The following is a 7,898-nucleotide window of genomic DNA, read 5'->3' on the forward strand; positions in this document are numbered from 1 at the left end:
TATGCCCTCTCTCCATCTCAATTCTCTTCATAATCTCTTTAGTTTACAACGGCAAGATGTTTTTGGACACATTACTGGAATACAACCATTGGAACAGAAAATTGTGGGCAATGAGAGGCTTGAGGATAAATGTGAAGTCTGCATCGAAAATATCAGGTACAAATATTCAGAAAATGTTTATAATTCAAATTTTAAACTATTATATCTCTTTCTAAATATTTTTTTTCTCTACATCTAATCATTCAGGAAAGAAGATGTTATAATAACACTGTGGGGAAATACTAAAAAAACTTTTGATTCCCAAGCTTTACAACAATTTACATTGCCAATATTTGCAGCTTTTACAAGCCTGAAAGTTAAACAATTTCAAGGTATCCAATTTATTTTCACTTTTTCCTATTCTTTATACTTCATTTCAAATAAAAACAAATCTAATTTATTATTTATCAATATGTAGGGAAAATTGTTCTGAACAATAGTGTCTCCACATTAATTTTTATCAATCCAGATATACAAGAATTGGCGGCCTACAAAACGATGTATGAATTGTTATCATTTTTATTCTAACATATACCTTTGTTTCCCCATTTTCCTAAATTAACACCTCTTTTTTATTATATAAAAATAACAATAACCACAGCTTTAATGACTCCACACATGCCATTAAAATGATGCCTTCTTCCGCCACTCAACTAATGACACCTCAACATTTAGAAGCTGCTAAAAAGCTATATGTCCAAGAGTTAAATGTTCTTGATCGTACACCTCAACATTTAGAAGCTGCTAAAAAGCTATATGTCCAAGAGTTAAATGTTCTTGATCCAGAGACACATAAGGTACATACATTAACTTCTTTCTTTGATCTCTTTATTATTCATATTTTAACATACAATTTCACAGATTATTTAAACTAATTTTCACTTTATTCTTCTCTTATCACTATATATTTTATAATTTTTTTTGCTATATTAATATATATTTTTAAAATATGTTTTAGGACACTCCCATTTTATGCAGAGCAGCTATTACGCGTTTTGACACACGTAATGGTTGGTGGTATAAAGCATGTCCATCTTGCTTTAAACAACTTAGAACTGCTGCCCACCGTGATGAACTTTTGTGCCCAAAACACAATAATCAAATTCCTCTCCCTTGGTAATACAAATCTCAACAATTTGTTTCATTTTATTTTTCCATAATTTAAACACAAATATTTTAAATTATTAAAACATTACATAAATTTTACATACAGGTTCAAAGTAAGCTTGGTGCTTGAAGATTCAACTGATGAAACCAATGCAATCATAATTGGAAGACCAGCAGAACAGTTGTTTAAAATTTCTTGCAATGAATTGGCTGTTCAAAGAGGTTTTACCGACCAACAACAATTACCAGATGCAATTCTGCAAACAAGAGGACAAGTTAAAAATTTTCAACTTCGATTTGGAAGCATGAGAAGTGATTTCAACAGAAATGATCTACTCATTCAAGCAATCTTCGATGACACAATGCCACTTATTGAACCAACACCGCAATCATCTTACAAAAGTTTGGCTGCACATGATACAGAAAACATTGGCGCCCAAATGGTTCCACCCATTACCCCACTTCTCTCAAAGCAAATTCCAAGTGCATCTTCCACAAGCTCAGCTGATGCTTCTATAACAGAAGTTACTCCAATTTCAAAAAAAAGATACAAAGACGCTGTCAAAAGAGCTCTATTCACCTTTCGTCCATCAAAAAAACCAAAAAGGTTAGAATTGATATAATAATTAACTCCTTTATATCAATATTTACACATATTCTAACATTTACCAATATATTTCTTTCTTTTCCATCTAGCATTTCTTTAAGTCATGTTCAAACCGAAACCGAATCTGAAAAAATGGTCACAACAAAAAGCATGGAGGAAATTGTATCAGATTCTGATTTACCAATCATTGGCTTAAAGAAAAAAAATCAAGCATGGAGAATTTGCCAACCAGCACTTCTACCCCAAAAATAGAGTTTGTATTCTCTAATTCACTCATCTCATTTAAATACATATTACATCCATAATATTCAATTATTCATACATTCTGTCATATTCTGATTGATGCTTTGTTTTAATATATTATAAGATTCTCTCTACTTATTATATAGGTCAAAAAACCATTTAACCACTATTGGATTAACAATAAATCAAATTTTTGCATGTTGAATGTTTGGAAATACTATTAAATTGTCATATTTACAGGTAAATTTTTTTGGGAAAATGTCCATTTTTCAGGGTAGGTTCTGCCCGTTTTTTAACAGAAATGTCAAACCCTTAAATAATTTTTGCTCTAAATAACAGCAAAAAAGTCATATATTCCTAATACATAAGAGAATTAAAAACCTAAACATTATATTTACACCCTTTTTTCCAATTTTTCTTCAAATTATTCAACCATAATTATTTTGCCTCTCTTCAACTTTTCCTTTAGATAAACACAAAATTTAAAATATGTTTACTTTGTATTACTTCAATTAGAAAACCATCTACAGCTTGCTCATTAGTTCTCTTAATTTTGTAACTTTGTATTTCCTAGATTGGAAAACTATTTATAACTTTCTTATTAAATTGATAAATTATATTATTCCTGTTTATACATAATTAAATGTTTATGATTATTGTCCTAAGTCAATTTTCCCCATTCATCAATATTAACATTTACTATTTTCTCACTTTTTTTTATAACAGGGTCAAGACCTCCATCAAAGAGAAAAAAATCATGAAGAAAGTGCAAAACAAAGCTCGCCCAATTAAATAGCATGCTGTACAAAACTATCCAAATTTTGCTATTTTGATGCCTACTTCCTACTATAAACATCTCGATGTATATACAAACAAGTGTAGTATTTTAACATAACAAGTAGCCTGTAAAATATGTTATTACATGCTTTTTTTCAACTTACACTCTTTTAGTTAAACATAATATTATAAATTAAATCTCATTGTATATATAAACAGTCTAACTTTGTCTACGCAATTTCAAAACCCGCAGCATCGCGCGGGCTTTCCTGCTAGTATTTGCTACTCCAAGCCCACCCGAAAGACATTCCTCATCAGTATTTGACTTTTAATTTTCCTGGAATTTTGTAGATTATTATAGGCAAATGAACACTTTTTAACAGAGTGATTGCTCCCTAGATATGTTCTTTTGATCATTATGCTAGCATATACGAAGTTTATTAACACTTATGTATCTGTCAGGTGGTGGTGATGGACTCTGTAGTGTTTGGTGTGGGAGAGGCATTAAGAGATTGCATAGGTATCGGGTGAAGTGGTGACCGAGTGGGCTGGTCTGAAACAATGGGCCGAATATGAGCAGGTCGATTAGGTATGGAAGTATATATGAGGCTCATCAACATAATTAGGTGGGTTAGATGAATTGGGCTCAACACCTTGGTGGTTGACGACAGCCTTGGGTTCATCAGTAGGTGGTGTTAAATTGGGCTCAGTATGTGTTGACGATAGGCTTGGTGCAGGTAGTGGTGGAAATTGATTCATCAAAGGTCACATTGTGAGAAATATAGACCCGATCTGAAAGCATCTAAACAATGCTAACCTTTGTAGTGGTCGTCATATCCAAAGAATACACATTTAATTGATTTAAATGATAATTTATTGGTGTTGTAAGGAACAATACTAGAGAAACAGACACAACCAAAACTTTTAAGAAATCAATAATCAAGTGGACATTGAAAAAGCTTCTCATACGGTGACATGTGTTCAAGTGTAGAAGAGGGCAATCTATTTATGAGAAAAACTGCCTTAAAAAAAGCTTCTAACCCAAAGAAGGAAGCTGGGCAAGAAGATCGCAGGAATTTGTTCTCGAATGCTGCATTGTATCTCTCCATGGAAGGACTGGATAAACTGGAAAAAGAAGTTCATTTCCTTCATTAGTCTGAGGCCTCAGACCCAGAAAAACAACAATCCATCAACTCAATAAACCTTTAAAAAATAATAAAAAATTAAACAATCTAAAAATTAGTCACAAAAAGAAACATGAATTGGTAATTGTTAATTAAAAAGTTCCTCTTAATCTTTGGGCTTCACTCAATTTGCAAATAACAAAATAATCCCTGCCTTTCAAACCCAAAAGGGGCCTCAGCCTCTCAATCAGATTTTGCATAATGATGGCATATCTATAGAGAATTTATTCAATAATGGATATTTCTTTAAAGAATAATCTATCGAATCTCATAATATGCAGAGATAATTATTTTCCAAAAGCCACAAGAGACCTCAATTTATGAAATTCTTGTTACAATAATTCCTCAAACGCTCCTTCACCCAGCCAATCATGGCCAAAAGCTCCTCAATAGCTAGTCATCGCCAAAACCAAAAGTTCCAGCCATCTGTATAAACAGAAACCGAAGGGCATAAAAGTAAGACAATTTGTAACAAATATAAGTGAAAACAATAAGCTATTACAGCTAGCCAACATGCTAATCTAATGCAAAACAAGAAGAAACAGATTCGGATGTTGTGAGATAAATCAGCTATGACAGATAAATAAGAAGAAATGTTTTCACTTTTGAAATGTTGTGAGAAGAATGAGATGGTTTTTGTGGGAAGGAGATGAGGAATAGTTGGAACGTGTTGGTCTGGAAGAAGATGAGGGATAGATGATGTAAATTAGAAAAGTTAACAAGGATATTATGGGCATTTCATTAGAATTCATTAAAGACCACCGGTTCGGTGTTTTGCTTTCCGCAAAAGCTGAAATAAAATCATCCCTTGAGGTGCTTTCCAAAATCACGGTGATCGATAGCTATTTTCTCCCAAAATGATTATCTCGTCTTTTAACAAACGGGGTAAACTTCAAAAACTTTATCAGAAATCACCTTTTAGCTATTGCTTTTGGATTTTTTTGGATCCCAGAGAGAACAATTTCTAGCAATTTATAGGTTTGTTTTGTTGTAGCTATAAGTAATTCGTTTCTGTGGTAAAATATATAGTTTCATTTCTGAGTTATTTTGATTCCTATTCAATTGAGTATATTTTGTATCTGGTGGAATTTGACTCTTTTTTTTTTTTTTTTTTTGCGCCGAAATCAAGTTTCATTAATAGAAAGGCAGTGTCAATTACATGATAGTGGAACTCATAAAAATGAGTCCAAACAAATGCAAGAGTAAAAGCCCGCTGAAAATAAAACTCAAGCAGGCATAAAGCCGAAGCCCAAAACTGACATAAAATTAGAGTCCAAAACTGGCATAAAGCTAGAGCCAACCAAAAGTAGAAACACCACCAAAAGCCATAGTACCACTGACGCTGCCTCTATGAAAATCGAGATATTGCCACCAGGACTAATGATGAGTGAAAGAATTGCAAACACAGAAAACAAATACAAATATTACAAATATTAAAATCTCTCGCAACACATAAACCAACCATCGAAGACTCATTAACTCCTTCAAAAACGAAGAACAGACTTGGGAAAACACTTCCCAAAGCCCAAAAAACTAGGCATTGTAATATTTTTGGGTTTTTGATATCTTGATTTATTATGGAAGCCTAGAGGCAAGACTCATAATTGTTATGGGGCTGTTTTTTAACTAAATTATGACATGTTATCATTTGGTACTAAATTAATTAAAGGTTATTTTAAAAATAAAGGTGAATAAAAAGATAAAATTGTGTTTTTTCGAATTTACATAATAGGTGGGAAAATAAGATGAGTGAAAAAGTAGAACAAGTTGGAAAAATAACAACACTCTTATTTATATATATTTTTCGAAAAACCACCGACTTATCTTATTGCGAATGTAAATTGTAATTGACTTATTGAGGGAGCACTCCCATTAGTCATGCTTAGAGCTCCACTCACATGAAATCTTATTAATAAACTCTCTCTTTTTCGTAGATTTTGTTACTTGGTAACTAGTTCAGGTGGCCTTCGAGGAAATTGATCTTATAATATTCAAGAGTAGGCAAGTGGATTCCAACAAAGAAAGAGACTAGGCAAGTGGATTCCAAACAAACAAAAAAAGAGTAGGCAAGTGGTGCATCTGGAATTTGATCCGAAAAATCCGCGGGCAATCCTTATCAGAAAGACTTTTATGAAATGAAAGTAGTATTAATAATAATAATAATAAATATTATATAGATATAATAATAAAAAATTCAAAAATAAATATAACATACAAAATCCAAAAAAAGAAAGGAAACACATGCACTAGCACTGCAATTCAAACATGCATGAATACTGTCCGGCTTTCTTGTTTTACTTTCTTTCTTTTTTCCTTCTACATATTTCAGCCCCAATGAGTTTTACTCCTTTTGTGTGTGGTTGAGGCAATTATAGACAATACGCTTTCTGTCTTTGGCTACCTAAAAAGTCAAGAATGAGCCATGCCTTTTGGTATTACTGAAACTGATACTGTGTTCAGGATTTCAGATTCTCCATTCGATTGGCTATTCCTTATGATTATGTACATGTATGTTGTTATTTAGAGAGAGAGAGAGAGAGGGAGGGAGAGAGGCAAAGTGTACAAACTAGAATAAGTGATACCTCTCTAGCAATCCAAGCCTTGAGTGTTGGTCATTTGAGCTGCAAATCTTGCTCTCTGGCTATGGTCTTTTACTAAATCCGGCTCTTTCCTTTTTGTGTAACTTCTCAGAAACAGAGAAGATGATCTTCTAAGAATTAAGTAGGACTTTCAAAACCAATTTTTCAATTTGATCCCTGCACTAAATAAAATATAAAAAATTAATACCTCTACTGCGATGTTTCTTGTATTTTTACTTGTATGTGTATGCATTATTCACGTCCGCATTGTCACATTATGGATTTAGTTTTGAAGTGAGAATCTTACTTGGATTTCTCGCAGACCACCTATGTAATTCAGCACAACCTACTACCGTCTAGTTTTCTACAAGCACAAGCTCTTGAGATGAAATCAAATTTATCATATGAGTTCACTACTACAAAAAGTGAAAAAGACGACCAGAAAACAACGACGGTCTAAGTGAAAACCGTCGTGGTTTTTAAAAAGACGACGGTTCTAAAAACACCGTCGTGTAATACCACCCTAGACAACTAAAAATGGAGATTCAAATGGCTGTTCAAAAACAACGACGTACCTAATTAAACAACCGACGTCTATTTGAAACAGATTTCCGCAGTGTAAAATCAAAGCCAACAAAGGACCGCAGAAGTTATGAATCGACCGACGTAGAAAGTAAAGACGACGAGTTCAATAAAAGCCGCCGTTTTTACTCATAAAATAACACGACGAGGTTTTCGTATAAGACGCCGTATAATTACAAACAAATCCACGGCTTTAAAATACAAAATATCGCCGTATTAAATTAATGTACAACGACAGAAAATATAAATATATCGACGTCATTCTCGTATAGTTCTACGACGTTATCTTTAAATCGTACTATAAAATTTAACGTCGTATTTATTCATTTTATACGTCGTACATTTAATTTAAACCGTCGCCTTAATAAGAATTTTTGTTAACAATTTTTTTCTTTGATTTTCTTATCCTACGCCGGTAGATCTACTTAATGACAAGAATTGAAATAACCACGACGGTTTATATAGAAAACCGCCGACATAATCAGATTTTTCTGAGATCCCAAGGGTTACGAAATCTTACGAGATGGAACTCTGTTCCACATCATAATCTTAACAGATGACACAGATTTGCAATCAGAGAGACAATTTTTTTGAAGTTGATGATGTGTGTGCTTTTGTGTATCTACAAATATTATACCTAACGTCGTTGCAAATTTGCAATCAGAGAGACAATTTTCAACGACGGTTATATTATACCTAACGACGTTAAAAAAACAAATCAACGTCGCTCAACAAATATATTACGTCGTCTTAGTCTTACTTAAGACGACTAAAAACGAC

At 32.9% G+C, this 7,898-nt stretch overlaps 1 long non-coding RNA gene across 1 annotated transcript; it reads left to right on the forward strand.

Annotated features, from left to right (window-relative positions):
• The first annotated feature begins 1,611 nt into the window (after positions 1 to 1,611).
• Positions 1,612 to 2,983, forward strand: LOC117620877. Its single transcript, XR_004584873.1, has 3 exons — positions 1,612 to 1,753; positions 1,843 to 2,006; positions 2,723 to 2,983. It is a non-coding gene; the product is annotated as an uncharacterized LOC117620877 (long non-coding RNA).
• The last annotated feature ends 4,915 nt before the right edge of the window (positions 2,984 to 7,898 follow it).

Source organism: Prunus dulcis, chromosome 1 (assembly GCF_902201215.1).
Source record: "Prunus dulcis chromosome 1, ALMONDv2, whole genome shotgun sequence".
NCBI classification, from domain to species: Eukaryota; Viridiplantae; Streptophyta; class Magnoliopsida; order Rosales; family Rosaceae; genus Prunus; species Prunus dulcis.